This window comes from Carassius gibelio, chromosome B14 (assembly GCF_023724105.1).
Source record: "Carassius gibelio isolate Cgi1373 ecotype wild population from Czech Republic chromosome B14, carGib1.2-hapl.c, whole genome shotgun sequence".
Lineage (NCBI taxonomy): Eukaryota > Metazoa > Chordata > Actinopteri > Cypriniformes > Cyprinidae > Carassius > Carassius gibelio.
The window spans coordinates 7,896,764-7,914,042 of NC_068409.1; the positions used below are offsets into that span (position 1 = coordinate 7,896,764).

Here is a 17,279-nt window from a genome sequence, read left to right on the forward strand (position 1 = left end):
AAACTTGGAAAAAAAATCGGAGCTTAACTTACTGTAACAAAACTGAGCAACATACTGTATTGCTGGTGACAAAAACACATTATAACTTTTTTAGCTGTAAAATGCGCAATGGTTCTTTTTTTACTTTTTCATTGATTTCTTTTTTTTCATAGGCCTAGATTTTTTTTTTTTTTATTACAGAATTCAATATCAAGTCCTTGACACATAACTGTAACACATTTTCACATTAAGAAACAATTTAGTTTAAATAAAAAGAACAAAAAAATAAAAATAAATAAATAAATAAATAATTTATTAGCGATAGGCCTACAGATTCTTTTTATTTTTTATTTTTTATTTTTTTTATTTTTTTATTTTATTTTATTTTTTTTTACTTTAGACTCTAAAGTTAAAAGTTTTTATTAAGGTTATTGTAAAGGCTTCTTAAAAATGCTGTCGCTGATGAGCCTCTGATCGCTGTCAGATTCTGTGATATGAATGTCCGCTAATGGGCTTAGAATGAGCCCCGCTCGGCCCGTGTTCTGGCTTACTGTAATATTTCACCTGTAATAAGACCGAAATAATATAATTAAAATAAAGAAATGAATGAATACATGATAACATCTAAATAAATGTTGATAGATTTAGCGTTATAGTTTTAAAAATATTAATAAACAGCAAATCAACACAGCTTCGAAATAATAACCGAGAAAGACCTAAATAATGATAAAACATAATTAATAAACAGCGCCGCCCCTCCCACCACGCGCATCACGCGCTGTGCGTCAACCCCAAAGCGTCAAAAACTGAAGCGTGGTCAAGCGCCTCTAGCGTCACTGACATGAGATGTTTATCGCTTTGAAATCACGTTCAAGAAGTCTCATTCAGCACACATCGCGATACTTTCCATCAGTTTGCAAGAGCCGCAGGTTGGGTGAGTTATACAGTCTATGGTGAGTAGTAGTAAATATGCTCTTTTAATGCCTGTCATAAAATGTATTCTGTCTTCTTTATTAATCAGATGAGCGCCTTATGTTTACTCTCTGTATTACATCGGTCATCCGAGGCTGTCTTTGAGTTTCATTGTGTTTAACTAAATGAACACAGCTGCTAACTGGTTAAACTCTATCGGTCACGTGACGTGACGTGCCACAGACCTGGGATCCGTTTTATATTCATTTCAGGTTCAAAGACGTAAGTTGTATTTGTAGTAAAATCATGGTAACCATGACACCTACAATAGTAGGTAAAACCCAGTAAACAAGACATTTACCATGTTTTTTTTTTTTTGTGTTTTTTGTGTTTTTTTTACCACAGTAACTGTAGTTTTACTGTGGTATAGTAATAGCACAATAATCACCAAAATAACTATAGTTGTACCACTGTAATGGTAGTGTTTTAATGTGCTTTTATATGACATATTTCACAGTAATCACATTTACTGTACCATGCTTGTAATACATTTTTAATGTAAATCAAAAAAAAAATATATATATATATATATATTTTCCCATCTTGCAGTTCACTTCATATTGGTTGATATCTTAAATATTTTGCTCACAGATCACTATTAACATTCTGTATATAATTCGGTTTAATTTCTTTCCCCTTGTATTAATTTCTTAGCTGAAAAGACGTAAAGGAAGCAGTCACCCCAGTGGTGCTTGTGGAGAGGTATTCCTTCAGAAATTGAGAAGACAGAAAGCTGCAGAGGCAGGTTGGTCTGTGATAGTTTGTCGCTTTTATCAAACATTCCTGTTGTTATCATTTGCATAGCATTTGTTGTTTCTTAAACTGTTGTACGGTCCAAATACCCACACTTGCCATCTTTGCACATTTCCTTTATTTGGCCCAAGTGAGCATGAAGATCACAATGTGTGTCGATCTTAACATGACAAAGTTCGTTTCAACTTTGTATTTTAAAAGAAACTTCTAAATGTCTTTTCAGTAGTCCCTATTAAAGATGACAATTTATTTTGTGGTGCTTCTAATTAAGTGATGTACAAAATAAATATACTTTTCTGTGCACCAAGAAAACATGCAACACTTTGTTTCACTACTAAATTATTCTCAATTTCTAATTATTATTATTAATATTTCACAAACATTGGAAAGGTTTGCGTGACCTCCTGTGAGATCTCTGCAAAAAGTCTCACATTAATTCCAAAACATGATGCATGATGGGATACACTAAGCGTTGTATAGCGCTCCGGAGCAGTGTTGGAGAGGTTTAGTGTGAGTTAAGGATGCTGTGCTTTGGCATTATTAAGACCGGGGACAGTCTCATAGTCACGTACACACACTCTCAAGTGAATAAGACCTCAAGTGTGGGTATCTGGAAAGGGGAAAAGTCTTTAAAATGATCCCTAAATACAGTCACACATCAAAGTCTTAATAATTCACTAATTCAATTTAACACTTGTATGATATTGTACAAGCCCCTGGACAATCTCATCTGACACTATCACAATATTGGAAAATCAGTCGCCCCACACAGTCAGAAAGTTTATATTGTTCATTGGTTTCTCATTAAATTACTTCAAATAAGCCCCATCAGTTCATGTTCCCACTATACGTGATCTCCATGACTAGATATTGCTATTAATGACTTGCTTTTAATAATGGATGCATTTAACATTTAATTATACAGCATCTTTGCAGATTATGCTTTCATGGTCTAAAAAAAAAAACACAGTAATGTTGCATTTAATTACATAATATTTCTATCCTTTCTGTCTTACAGGATTGTTTCCAGATAACACTGTAGTTCTCCGTCATGCACAAGGATTCACCTCTTTAACTCCCCCCCACACACACACACACAGAAATGGTTCCTGGATCAGTGACTCAAGACTTTGCAGTGGTTTGATTTCTGCAGAAGATGTAACTTTGTTTTAATTAACCTTATAATGAATACATTGTGACCTTCCAGCAACCCATATACTGTACTGTATACAGAACCAGTGATGACAACAATAGTTAAAAAATAGCATTTATCATATTGATAAAGCATTGTGTTCTCTTTGTCAAGCTTCATACAGTAAACTTTACTTCTGGTGCTTTTATCATAAAAAAGCATCAGTTCTCATCAGGAGTTTTAGTAAAGGACATATTCATGCACAGCAATCCCCTAGTTCCAGTCATGAAGTGAATGATGTTATTGTTAAAGTTATATTTCTGCATTTTTATGTAGCAGGTGCTTGTTTTCCTGAACACTTTATCTTTCTTCCATTGTTCGGACAATCAGTGTTTACGTGATGCTCTGCTGATTGAGTTTTATAGATGATATTGCACACTTGACATGCATGTCTTCATGATGTTATTTTGTGAGTTTGAAACATTTACATTGTGTTGTATCACTTTTTGGTCAATAGAATCTTTTAAGAAAATTTATCTTTTTCCGGTGTTCTCTGAAAGACATATACCATATTTATAATGTTTTGTTTTTTAATAAAAGAATTTGCACACTGAAAATTGTTAACGTTTACAACATAACTGCCTTTTTATTCTTCATAGTTTTATTCTTCAAAAACGAGCTTGGTGACAGTGCAGTAATATGCACACTTTGTCTTTAAATGAGTTTGACATATCAATAAATACTGGAAAATTCTTACAAAATTCTGTATGTTCATTATGCTTTATTTCAGTTTTTATTCCTAGAGATCAATTGGTAAAGCAAGGCAAATCACAGAAACAAATTTGAATAATTTAATAACTTAATAATTTCACTCTTTACTTTTTATTAGTAAATGCTCTTGTCTTTGGTCAGGAAAAAAAATGTATCTTTTAAATTGAAAGAAATTAATCTTTTGGTTAGATAAGATAAAACTGTGACTGTGCAGTTCACATCACGTGTTGTTGTACACACACATGTACACATCGATATTGCCAAATTGTTGTCTGAATAACAATAATAATTCTGTATTTGCATTATTGTTGGAAGAAGGTGTAGACGTTAATAAAACACTATCTAATAGGTGGCAAATTTAATTTATTGTTAACCAATCTATCCCTTTCGCCGAAAAACGGAAAACAGCGTTCATGAATGACAATAAATGGTTAAGGAAGTGTGATGACGCTGCTCAGCTTTGATGTCATTGGCTGTGAATGTCCCTTGTCACTGCAGGACTGTCTGTGGTTGGATTATCTTTTAACCCATATTAAACAGCGGATCATGTTACAAAAGTATGTTTTGCTGCTATTATCACATTAGTAAATATATTAACTCAACATTGGGTGTTTCTATGTTGAGAAAAATAACCTTTTTAGCGAGATCCTAACACTAACCCTAAGAATAACTTCAATGAACTACAAAAAACAGCGCCTAGTATTCCCTTTCCATAGATAGAACGATGGAGGCTTATGGGTAATGTAGTTTAAAAAGTTTTATTAACAAAATGAAATAAATAATATATTTAATGGTAAACTGGACATATAAGTATGTTCACTGTGTAAACCACTATGATATATTTGAGAGGCATGGTGAAATTTAGTATTTTAGAGTATGCAATATGTAAAATGCCGTTATGCCACCTTTCCATTTATTTCTGAAAACTGTGCCCAACATTATTTTATCAGCATAGCATAAGTAGTAATCATGCTGATTTTCGCTTTGATATGTTAATTGGACTCTGATTTACAGCCATTTGAATTGTACAGTTTTGGGCTCTTCCGGGGGGTGCTACTGGGCCCCTGGGGGTAGAAGGGCAGTAAAACCTACATGTATGTATTCTCCTCATCATGGACAACAAACTGAGCTGAGTCACATTTATATCTGACAGTTTTCACAGTCCTCTGTTTTCTAATTCTTACATCATTGCTATTATACCTTTTGACAGGACATTGTGAGGCCATCTGATGAAACATGGAAAAATTATAAAGAAATGATTTAGTAATGAAAATAATAGATTATTTCTTTGATTTTTGAAGTAAACATCAATAAATATAATGGATGAACCCAACATGCCATTATCTATTCCCCACTGTTAAGCAGTAATCAAGGACAATGTATACACATTGTGATACTTCACTATTACACAAGGACAAATTCATTCATATATATATATATATATATATATATATATATATATATGTATATATATATATATATATTACTAATAACTAAATAGCAGAAATCAGTGTAAAAATGTCCTCCTCACCCCCGTATCTTGCTCCTCAGGTGCTGGACATCAGTAATGTGCGTGCTCTTGGTTTTAATGCAGTACAAAATCAACGTTGATCATTCCTGCTACATTCTCAGTTATCCCTCAATTGTTTGTAACTATAAAGCCCATGGCACCATCTTGTAATGCAAAATAATTAATCTCGTAACTCCCTTTCTTTCACAAAACAATTGGCATTTGTTACTAAATATAAACAATAATAAATTTCTGGTGTATTGATGTCCCAGATGTCATTAATCTGATCAAATATTTTTATGTCTTAAGTAAAAAATAATCCCAATAATGATTATGTAGTTTTTCCAAGTCTAAAATAAACACATATGAGCCTACCTAGTAAAATGATGTATTTACCAAGAATCTTCACAATATTCATCATATTCATTTTATTGAAGCATAGACTATAAAGATGATAAAGTAGCATCAAGACAAATAAGATTCAAGGAAAATAATTATTCATCATCAAAAATACATTAACCTATATTAACTATATTAATCAGTTCACACAGATGAGTGATGAAATGTCCTTAAAAGTCACAGTCCCATCCAGTCAACTGTGATACAGATCATGTGATACTTATAAGACATGATACTGTTTCAGAAAATAATGATTCCTTATCAACACATCTAAACTGGTTTCATCGTGATCTTCTCTCGTGTCTGGAAACAGTTTGTGGTTGATGTCCAGCACTGATGTGGTGTAGCTTGTTCTCAGCCAGAAGATTAGATTAGATTAGATTCAACTTTATTGTCATTATGCAGAGTACAAGTACAGAGCTAATGAAATGCAGTTAGCATCTAACCAGAAGTGCAAGAATATAGTGTTTTATATACATAAAAGTGCAGAGTAAGTAAAGCTATGATATACAGAATGTACAGTGGAGTTGCTATATACAATATTGATCAGAGTATATTCAGAATATAAATATGAATGTAATGTAGGGATTGTATGTACATTATGAACAGAGCAAAGAAGGATTATATATACATTATGAATAGCAGGAACGTGAGAACAGTGGTTATAAATACAGTTGAATGAGTGTGCAAAAGTATAGTTTAACAATTTATTATATGCAAAATAATAGTAGTGCAATTATATTTATTGTAGAAATAGTTTACTGTGCTTGTACAGTAACAGCTTTAGACAGTTTATAGTGTAATAGATTTAACCATGTGCAGTCTGTGCAAAATATGAGTAGTGCAATACATGTATGTAAAGTACTGTGACCAGTGCAGTAAAAGAGCAGGTGCAGGTTAGATTGGTGGTGCGGTGTTCAGGAGTGTCACAGCCTCGGGGAAGAAGCTCTTCCTGAGTCTACTAGTTCGAGAACGTAGGCTCCTGTAACGCCTGCCGGATGGAAGGAGGGTGAAAAGTCCATGGTTAGGGTGAGAGGCATCCTTGATGATGTTTCTTGCCCTACCCAGACAGCGCTTCTGATAAATGTTCTCTATGGAGGTTAACTGGGTGCCAGTGAGATCTCCCAGTCCTAAGATCCCAGACCTGGTCAAAGTGAAACAAACAATCCAGATGAAGTTGTTTAATGGACAGAGAGCTCAGCTTATGTTCTGTGTGATTTTAGCAGGGTGAGTAACTATGACCCTTGTAGTACTGTACACTTAACATTCTTCAAGCTGTTTTAAGATCTTTTGAGAAGCTTTTTCTCTGAAGACAATTTACCACATCCTCTTCTTTCAGTCCTTTCAAGAGCATCACTTGGTCAAAACCCCTCATTTGGTTGATGAGATCATCTGTACAAAGTAAAATTGTTAAAATACTGCAATAAACAATTTCATTATGCAAGAATTTAGAAAAAGTTACAGAGGCTTGCTCATGAGACTCCATTAGCATGTGTACTTCTCAGAGACTCTAGAATTCATCTATTGTTGCAGTAAATGTGTTTTCTTCCTATAGAGTCTTTCTCCAGAGCTAATGACTTCTCTCACAAATGTGTTTTAGTCTGTGCAGTGTAAGGCTTTGCTCAAACCAATCAACTATCAATTCACAATTTATAACACAACATTCACAAAACAGTGAGATAATGTCAATTGGTGTTTATATCAATTAAACCACTTTTATGACACTTGTATGCTTTTAAGAATAACAGGTGGTGTTTTTTTTAAACTTTAGATTAAAAATGTTCCAGTCAAACTTTGCTAACATGCTATTATTATTATAGCTGTATCAAATAAAATAAAATAAATATAAAAACATTGGAAAGAATAATTACGGCTGACATGACCAGTCCTGTGAGAGATCATCATAAAGTCCTGTAACACAGCATTGCTTCAACACACACATACCAGAGGACTTCTGTTTGCTTGAGCACAAGATGACCATCTTCATTCCTCATCCTGAGCAAATCATTTCCTTGGTCTTCCTTCTCTTCTGTGAAACAAGATAATCTTACTCTGTGTGCAATGAGCAATATTGCTCATTAAACATATAATTAAGTTAATTTAAAGTAAGATTCAGACCAGAGCATTTGATGAGTAAACAAATGTACCTGGGAAGAGCTGATCGTGGCAAGAGTCGCTGAGACTCAGTAATAGCTCTTTTAGTTTTTAGGAAGGTTTGTGAGGGTTGGCTCCCCAAAAACTTCTGAAAAAGAAGAACAGCATTATCTGCAAACAATCCTGTAAGACAGAAAGAAAGGAAATATTATTTCATTACATGCAACTTATACATTACTATATACTTTAACTTATACATTACTTATACATTATTTTTTAGACCATGAAAGCATTAGTGAATTATTAAGACTTTGATGTGTGACTGTATTTAGGGATCATTTTAAAGACTTTTCCCCTTTCCAGATACCCACACTTGAGGTCTTATTCACTTGAGAGTGTGTGTACGTGACTATGAGACTGTCCCCGGTCTTAATAATGCCAAAGAACAGTGTCCTTAACTCACACTAAACCTCTCCAACACTGCTCCGGAGCGCTATACAACGCTTAGTGTATCCCATCATGCATCATGTTTTAGAATTAATGTGAGACTTTTTGCAGAGATCTCACAGGAGGTCACGCAACTTTCCAATGTTTGTGAAATATTAATAATAATAATTAGAAATTGAGAATAATTTAGTAGTGAAACAAAGTGTTGCATGTTTTCTTGGTGCACAGAAAAGTATATTTATTTTGTACATCACTTAATTAGAAGCACCACAAAATAAATTGTCATCTTTAATAGGGACTACTGAAAAGACATTTAGAAGTTTCTTTTCAAATGCAAAGTTGAAATGAACTTTGTCATGTTAAGATCGACACACATTGTGATCTTCATGCTCACTTGGGCCAAATAAAGGAAATGTGCAATGATGGCAAGTGTGGGTATTTGGACCGTACAACAGTTTAAGAAACAACAAATGCTGTGCAAATGATAACAACAGGAATGTTTGATAAAAGGGACAAACTATCACAGACCAACCTGCCTCTGCAGCTTTCTGTCTTCTCCATTTCTGAAGGAATACCTCTCCACAAACACCACTGGGGTGACTGCTTCCTTTACGCCTTTTCAGCTAAGAAATTAATACAAGGGGAAAGAAAATAAAACAGAATTATATACAGAATGTTAATAGTGATCTGTGAGCAAAATATTTAAGATATAAACCAATATGAAGTGAACTGCAAGATGGGAAAAATGTTTTTTTATTTTTTTATTTACATTAAAAAGGTATTACAAGCATGGTACAGTAAATGTGATTACTGTGAAATATGTCATATAAAAGCACATTAAAACACTACCATTACAGTGGTACAACTATAGTTATTTTGGTGATTATTGTGCTATTACTATACCACAGTAAAACTACAGTTACTGTGGTAAAAAAAAAAGAAAAGAAAAAGAAAACATGGTAAATGTCTTGTTTACTGGGTTTTACCTACTTTTGTAGGTGTCATGGTTAACATGATTTTACTACAAATACAACTTACATCTTTGAACCTGAAATGAATATAAAACGGATCCCAGGTCTGTGGCACCTCACGTCACGTGACCGATAGAGTTTAACCAGTTAGCAGCTGTGTTCATTTAGTTAAACACAATGAAACTCAAAGACAGCCTCGGATGACCGATGTAATACAGAGAGTAAACATAAGGCGCTCATCTGATTAATAAAGAAGACAGAATACGAATTTTACAGAATTTTATGACAGGCATTAAAAGAGCATATTTACTACTACTCACCATAGACTGTATAACTCACCCCACCTGCGGCTCTTGCAAACTGATGGAAAGTATCGCGATGTGTGCTGAATGAGACTTCTTGAACGTGATTTCAAAGCGATAAACATCTCATGTCAGTGACGCTAGAGGCGCTTGACCACGCTTCAGTTTTTGACGCTTTGGGGTTGACGCACAGCGCGTGATGCGCGTAGTGGGAGGGGCGGCGCTGTTTATTAATTATGTATTATTATTATTTAGGTCTTTCTCGGTTATTATTTTGAAGCTGTGTTGATTTGCTGTTTATTAATATTTTTAAAACTATAACGCTAAATCTATCAACATTTATTTAGATGTTATCATGTATTCATTCATTTCTTTATTTTAATTATATTATTTCGGTCTTATTACCGGTGAAATATTACATTAAGCCAGAACACGGGCCGAGCGGGGCTCATTCTAAGCCCATTAGCGGACATTCATATCACAGAATCTGACAGCGATCAGAGGCTCATCAGCGACAGCATTTTTAAGAAGCCTTTACAATAACCTTAATAAAAACTTTTAACTTTAGAGTCTAGAGTAAAAAAAAAAAAAAAAAAAAAAATCAGTAGGCCTATCTCTAATAAATAAATTATTTATTTATTTATTTATTTATTGTTGTTCTTTTTATTTAAACTAAATTGTTTCTTAATGTGAAAATGTGTTACAGTTATGTGTCAAGGACTTGATTTCTGTAATAAAAAAATAAAAAAATCTAGGCCTATGAAAAAAAAAAAAAATCAATGAAAAAGTAAAAAAAGAACCATTGCGCATTTTACAGCTAAAAAAGTTTTAATGTGTTTTTGTCACCAGCAATACAGTATGTTGCTCAGTTTTGTTACAGTAAGTTAAGCTCTGATTTTTTTTTTTTCAAGTTTCAGTGAGTTTCTTCTGTTGTCCTGTGGAAAATAAAAATAATAATAATAATAATTAATCAGAAAATATCGTGCTGATGCACGAAAGATGCCTCCAGTTGAAATGCATTAGTTTAAAAAAACGTGCTGCAATCATGAAAATAAGGAAATAAACGTGTGCCTGCCACGAATAAATAGATTAAATTACGTGACAAAATCACGAACTGCCTTTCCGTGTGTGGACCACGGAAGATGAGTGTCATTGACTTGCGTTAGAGTTATCCGTGATCTAAGCACAGACTCACTCCGTGCTCCTATCACAGATTTTAGCTCTGACTATAGCCAAAATGTGTGTAAAACGACATCAAAATGGATTTTATGATGACAGGACGAGAAAAAAATGCCAAGTTAATTACATGCCATTGCAACAGAGTCGACGAAAAGCTTACAAGTTCCTAAACAAGTGAGTGAGGTCAGGTTGTGGAGGTCCGTGCCATCACGGGACTTTGGCTGTCTAACTGAAACAAACGTAATTTGTATGATGACAGGACAATGCAATAACTACATTTACAACAACTACATATGGCATTTGATGTTGGAAAATAAACAAATACTTCAAATGTTGCGTTTCCAAATGAGAAAGCACGTCCGTTCAGCGAGTTCTGTACTCCGTCATTGAAACGAGTATCCGTGTGTGGACCACGGGAGGTCAGTGTCATTGACTTGCGTTGGAGAAATATCCGTGGCCGGGTCACGGAATTTTGTGTTAAGGGCCCGTGGACATTTCACGGAATTCTGTGAGACCAGGTTGTCTCTTCATTCTTCTCGTCTTCTTCTCGTTCAGTGTGGACCTTATCAGAATTCTGTCAATTTTAAATTTATAAAATGGCTAGTGTGACTACAATGACAGGCCATGCACTGCATCTTGTCTCTTGGAATGTCAAAGGAATGAATAATAGTGTCAAGGCTGGCAGGGTACTATTGCATTTACAGCACCTAAAGGCTGATATTATGTTTCTGCAAGAAACACACTTGCAAACGGCAGATTTACTCCGGATCAAGAGAGCCTGGATGGGTCATTTGTACCATTCCAGCTCGTGGTGCTGCTATTATTATACATAGAAAGGTTATGTTTGAAGAGACCCACACAATTTCAGACCCAAATGGTCGTTTTGTGGTGGTCTCAGGTAAGCTTCATAATGTGCCTGTCATTCTAGTTTCAGTTTATGCCCCCAACTGGGATAATGATGAGTTGTTTGTTAAGTTCTTTTCAATCCTTCCAAATGTGGATGATCATCATATAATTATTGGTGGGGATTTTGAATCTGGTCCAAGATGTTTCGCTTGATAGTTTCTCCTTTAAGCAATCTTTCCTATCCAGGTCGGCTAAAGTAGTATTAGATTATGCTCTTCGATTGGGGCTCTCTGATCCTTGGAGAGTCAAGTATCCTCAAGATAAAGTTTTCTCATTCTTTTCACATGTACATCATACATTTTCAAGGATTGATTTCTTCCTACTGGATAACAAATTGTTAAACTGTGTTAAGGCATGTACCTATCATACAGTAGTAATTTCTGAGCATGCCCCTGTGTCTACTGATGTAGTTTTATCCCCTGGCAGGTTCACACCTCCTACCTGGAGATTTGATTCATCTAGACTTTCCGATGATAAATTTAAAGTTTTTGTTGCTTCACAAATTAATTTATATTTTGAGCTTAATCAGACTCCGGATATCAACAGTCTTACTCTTTGGGAAGCTTTTAAGGCTTTTATTCGTGGACAAGTTATTTCTTCTATTTCTTATTTAAGAAAAACTTAAACAAAAGACTGTATTCGATTGCAGATGATCTTTTCAAGCTAGATGCTTTACATGCCTCTTCCCCCTCCTCTTCCCTTTATACTAAACATGTACAGTTACAGGCAGAGCATGATCATTTGATGACACATATAACAGAAAGGCAACTTAGACAGTGCAAAGTTTTTTTTTTTTTTTTATACTGTGAAAAAGCGGGCAAGCTTTTGGCTCAACAAACTCGCATGTCCGGTGCCTCTAGGTGGATTTCAAAAGTCAAATCAACAACAGCTGAACTGATTTCAGATCAAACAGGTATTCATTTTTTATCACTATGCCACATTATATATGTCTGAGAGTTCTTCAAATCTTACAACGAACTTAGATTCTTTTAATTCATTAACTTTTCCAAAAATTTATAAAACCCTTGCTAACAACCTAGGTGGTCCAATCACTGAGGCAGAGATACAAGAAGCAATTAAAACTATGCAATCTGGTAAATCCCCTGGTCTCTAAAAGTCGTTCTCCTCCTCAGTAACCCCTGTCTCAGCCAGGTTATTCAATGATTATTTTAAGGAAGGCCGCCTGCTTCCGACATTATGTGAGGCTTCAATCTCCCTGCTTCTTAAAAAAGATAAAGATCTCACCTAGCTACAGACCGGTATCACTCCTTACTTCTGATTTTAAAAATTTGGGCAAAGTCTTATCTTGTCGTCTTCAGTTGGTTTTACCATCTTTAATTTGTCTAGATCAGACGGGTTTTACACCAGGGAGACATTCATTCTTCAATACTAGGAGGCTTCTTAATATTCTTTCCTCCCCTCCATCTGACTCACCAGAAATAATTCTGTCTTTAGACGCCGAGAACGTGTTTGACAGGGTTGAATGGGTTTATCTATTCTTTATTTTGGAGAAGTTTGGGTTTTACCCTAACTTTATTTCTTGGATTCAGCTTCTTTACTCATCACTGGTTGCTTCAGTATAAACTAATGGCTTGCATTCACCACTTTTTTTCTCTCCAGCGGGGGACTCGTCAGGGCTGTCCCCTCTCTCCTTTACTTTTTAATCTTGCTATAGAGCCTCTAGCTATTTGGCTTCATATCCATACTGGTTTTGAGGGATGGTTCAGTTCATAAACTTGCTCTCTATGCTGATGATTTTTTATTGTACATTTCTAACCCCCTCTCTTCCTTGCCTGTGATTCTGGACATGCTTGATAAATTCGGTCATCTCTCTGATTACAAGATAAATCTGCAAAAATGTGAACTATTTTTTGTCAACCCAGAGGCTAGTAAGTTCTTGTATTCTCTTGTTCCCTTTTACAATAGCTTCAGGTGGTTTTAAATACTTGGGTGTTTTTTTCACCAATTCGTTTAATAACTTATTTGCCAAAAACTTTCAACCGCTTGTTGATAAAACCAAGTTAGACATGTCTAGATGGTTTTCGCTTCCTTTGTCCGTTGTTGGCCACATTCATTTATTAAAAATGGTTATCCTACCCACATTGCTTTATCTTTTTCAACATATTCCAATTTGCATTAAGAAGTCTTTTTTTTTTTCAAATTTTGATGGTATTTTGCATTCATTAATTTGGGCAAACAAGCCTGCACGCCTTAAGAAATCAGTTCTCCAGCTCCCCAAGTCTAAGGGAGGACTTGCACTTCCCAACTTCCAACAATATTATTGGGCTTGTAATATTAATAATATTCTCTATTGGAACAGTTCTGTCCAGGCTGATGATTGTGTATGAAGATGGTGTGTTCGTATCTTTTTCGTTTTTATCCACTAAGTACAGTCTGCCCAGTAGTCATTTGTTTCGTTTCTTTCAGGTTAGAGACTTTGTTAAGAAATTGTTTCCCCACTTTCCCAACCATCCTCCTGAATGCCATCTTGATCATTTTCTCACATTAGGTGCAGGCCAGAAGCATCTAATTTCAGTTATTTACTATTTATAGTTCATGTAGACTCCACTGTTTCTCTTAGAGAATCTTGGGATCATGACCTAGGTATTTCTATTACCGATGAGCAATGGGATGACATTTTGAATCTGGTTCATACCTCCATATGTGCCAGGCATGGTCTATTGCAGTGTAAAGTGCTCTACCAAGCTCATTTAACAAATGCCAAACTAGCAAAAAATTTCCAGAAAGGAGCGATGCCTGTCACCACTGCAGGCAATCTCCTGCAAACCATCTCCATATGTTTTGGAGTTGCCCCCAGCTGAAAGACTTTTGGTCTGATGTATTTGATACACTTAACAATGCTCTTAACATAGACTTAGACCCTAACCCCTTGACAGTTCTTTTTGGCATTTCCTCAAGGAAAAAGGTCATTGCCTTTACTACCATTTTAGCTAGACGAGCTATTCTCCTCAAATAGAAACATGTCATTCCCCCGTCACATGATATGTGGATCTGATAAATATTTTGTTGTATAAAGCTTGAAAAGTTACGATTCTCGCTTTCAGGATATCTTAAATCTTTTCATAAGACCTGGAAACCTTTTTTAGATCATAACATAAAGGCTTACTCTGTTCTGCTGATACCAGTGCTAATACACATTAGTTGACTTCTATTGGAAGGAGGGAAGATTGATTCTAGAGAGAAGAATGTTCATTTTTTTAATATATATATTTGTTTAGCTTTGTTTATTTAATCATTTGTTTAGTTACTTTTCTATTTTATTTATTTTATTTTATTTTATTTTTTCTCTCTCTGCTTTATATTTAAATGTCTTTTTGGTGGTATGGTTTTAAGTGGGTTTATATTGAGACAATTTATAATTTCTTATTTTTCACTAAATACATATTGTATGGTCTTGTTAAAATACCAATAATAAAAAAATATATATATTTCTAGATTCTCCGTTTCAGGTTTTTTATTAGTGTAAAAACCTTTCCAAATTCCCTTGGCCAAGGAGTTTTTTGGGGGGTGGGGTCAGGGGCTTAGGTAACAGGTTTTATTTGTAACTGCAGTCTATTAGTCATGTTTTGATAATGAGATTAAGAAGCTGTCATATCTATGCATAGAACTGCTAATGTTGGAGTTGTAATGTGTTTAATATGCCATTGAACATGGTGTTTAAAATTGCTTAAGATGTTTAAACCATAGCTGCCAACTCTCACACATTCAGCTTGAGACTCACGCAACTGACCCAATTCTCACGCTCTCACTCCACACCCCCATATTCTCACGCAGACTCGTGCAGCAGTGAGGAACAAAATTGCACCGCATGATCTCGCAAAGCAACTCGCAGAGATACCAGACAGACAGTTTAGTTTTTTTTTTTGTGACCATTGTGAGGGAAATACACAATTTATTCCTATAAACTGTGTAGTCAGCCGTTCTCCCTCCCATCTGAACCGTGTGAATTGTGATCGCTGGCAGGTCAGTGAGTTACAGGGCGCTTTTTGTCTCCGTCCAGTTTAAGCTAGTAACGAATAGGTCTATGTGGTTATATACTGTAGTTTTTACAGAATTAAGTTAGCATTAGCAGAGCTGTTTGTTGCAGCAGCACTGAGGAGTTATTTTACATAACTTTATAATAAAAAACAGTATCTGGACATGCCTAGTAACGTTAGGGCTGTCAAAAAAAAAAGGCCCTGCCCGGCCTACTTCACATTCCAAGCTTTCCAAAGGCGGATGAGCTCGACACGCAGTACCACTTCTGTCTCATCATTCACCTCGTGCGTGCACTGTTGTACGTCTCATGATTGCCTACACGCGGGTGGGGTGTGCAACTGTCTGCGAGCCCTCTTGATGATGAAAATGACATATTGCAGCGTGTATGCGGATGGCCCAAGTATATTTTGGCCTTTATCAGTGCAGTTCGAGATGGGATGACAATGTAAGTTTCATTGCATTATAATTTTTATAATGCTTTTTAGCCTTTCCAGTTAAAGCCACTAGATGCAGTGCTGCAGCGACGTTCTTTCAAATTATTGCGGAAATGTGGAGAAGACGTTGTTTACATCAAAACCTAAATCAAGCTGTTCACATAGAACCCATTTCGCACACTCGCATCTCTCACAAGAGAGACGGATATTTGGGAAGCCATGTAAAATTAAAATTAACTTTTTAAAAACTTATCTGGAGAATTTATGGTGGGTTTTCCCCATCCCACTGCATCTCATGTTTTTAAATGTAAAATGGACTCTGTGATTGGCTTTCCGCGCTCTGTATTAAACTATGCATGTATACATGTTGCTGTTTTGTTTATAGTTGTTTAAGCAACTTAATTATAATTGGTTTATAAAAAGATATTTTTTTAAATATTATTCACTTCATAGTCATGTATTCTAATGCATTTATTAAACGTGCATTAGTGATATTTTGCTCGATGCGCCCTCTTGTGGCATCAGGATAAAGCAAAAAGCTTTCTTCACCCTAACTGAAATTATGCATTTTAAATTCGTTTTTCAGCCATTTTGACAGCTCTAATGTAGTAAATGTTAATGTGTGAAATCCATTTGGGCCGGATCTGGGGATTCTGGTTTACTTAAGGCTGATAATTGGCACCAATAATGCAACCTGTTTTGCTGATTAACTGGCTGAGATTCGGGCCGGTTATGGCCCATGTGTGGCCCGAGTCTTTAATCCAGATCTGGGCCACTTCCGGGCAGAGTATGTGAGAGGAGTGGAGTGGAAACAATTTCCCCTCCGCGCTCAGAGCATTTAATAATCACTCCGCTCCAGCTCCGCTCCGGGTTCACAATTTCCCGCTCCCGCTCCACTCCGCGCTCAGTGATACCAGAAACACCGCTCCGCCTTCGCTCCGTGGCTAAAGTATTTCAGTATGTTTAAAATGTTATGTTCATAACGTAGTCTATATTAAAATAAAATAAAAAGTGGTTTAGGCTATTGTGTGCAAACTTTTTTTTCCTACCACATGCCAAACTAATAACATGGATGTCAGCATTAATATAATTACTGTATTCTTCTGTGCAAATTTTGTTTGTGATGAAAATAACAGTACATTTTTATTTTATCTACAGACCAATGCATTTCTTACAGATTTCTGCTCATTCAAAATCAGATACAGATGAAGTAACACTGTAAGATTACATTTGTTTGAATGCATTATTGCGAAAGCGATTGCGTGTGAATGTGCTGTAACTGTTTAAATCATGCTTCGACCTGAAAATATTCAGTAAAAGGAACAGACAAACTCCTTGAGAACTAACCTATAACTTCCCGCTCGGCTATTGTCGTCATTGTAACCTTCTGATTTGAGAGATCCATCTGTAACTAGCTATAGTTAAATATAT

General features: G+C 35.4%; 2 long non-coding RNA genes across 2 annotated transcripts in view; one reads left to right on the forward strand and one right to left on the reverse strand.

Annotated features, from left to right (window-relative positions):
• LOC127971920 (uncharacterized) overlaps positions 1-17,279 on the forward strand; it is a 35,093-nt gene that overhangs the window by 6,088 nt on the left and 11,726 nt on the right. The gene's annotated exons all lie outside the window — the stretch shown is intronic.
• Positions 6,781-8,729, reverse strand: LOC127971923 (uncharacterized). Its single transcript, XR_008156968.1, has 4 exons — positions 8,590-8,729; positions 7,664-7,793; positions 7,461-7,545; positions 6,781-6,908 (listed from the first exon to the last, which is right to left on the reverse strand). It is a non-coding gene; the product is annotated as an uncharacterized LOC127971923 (long non-coding RNA).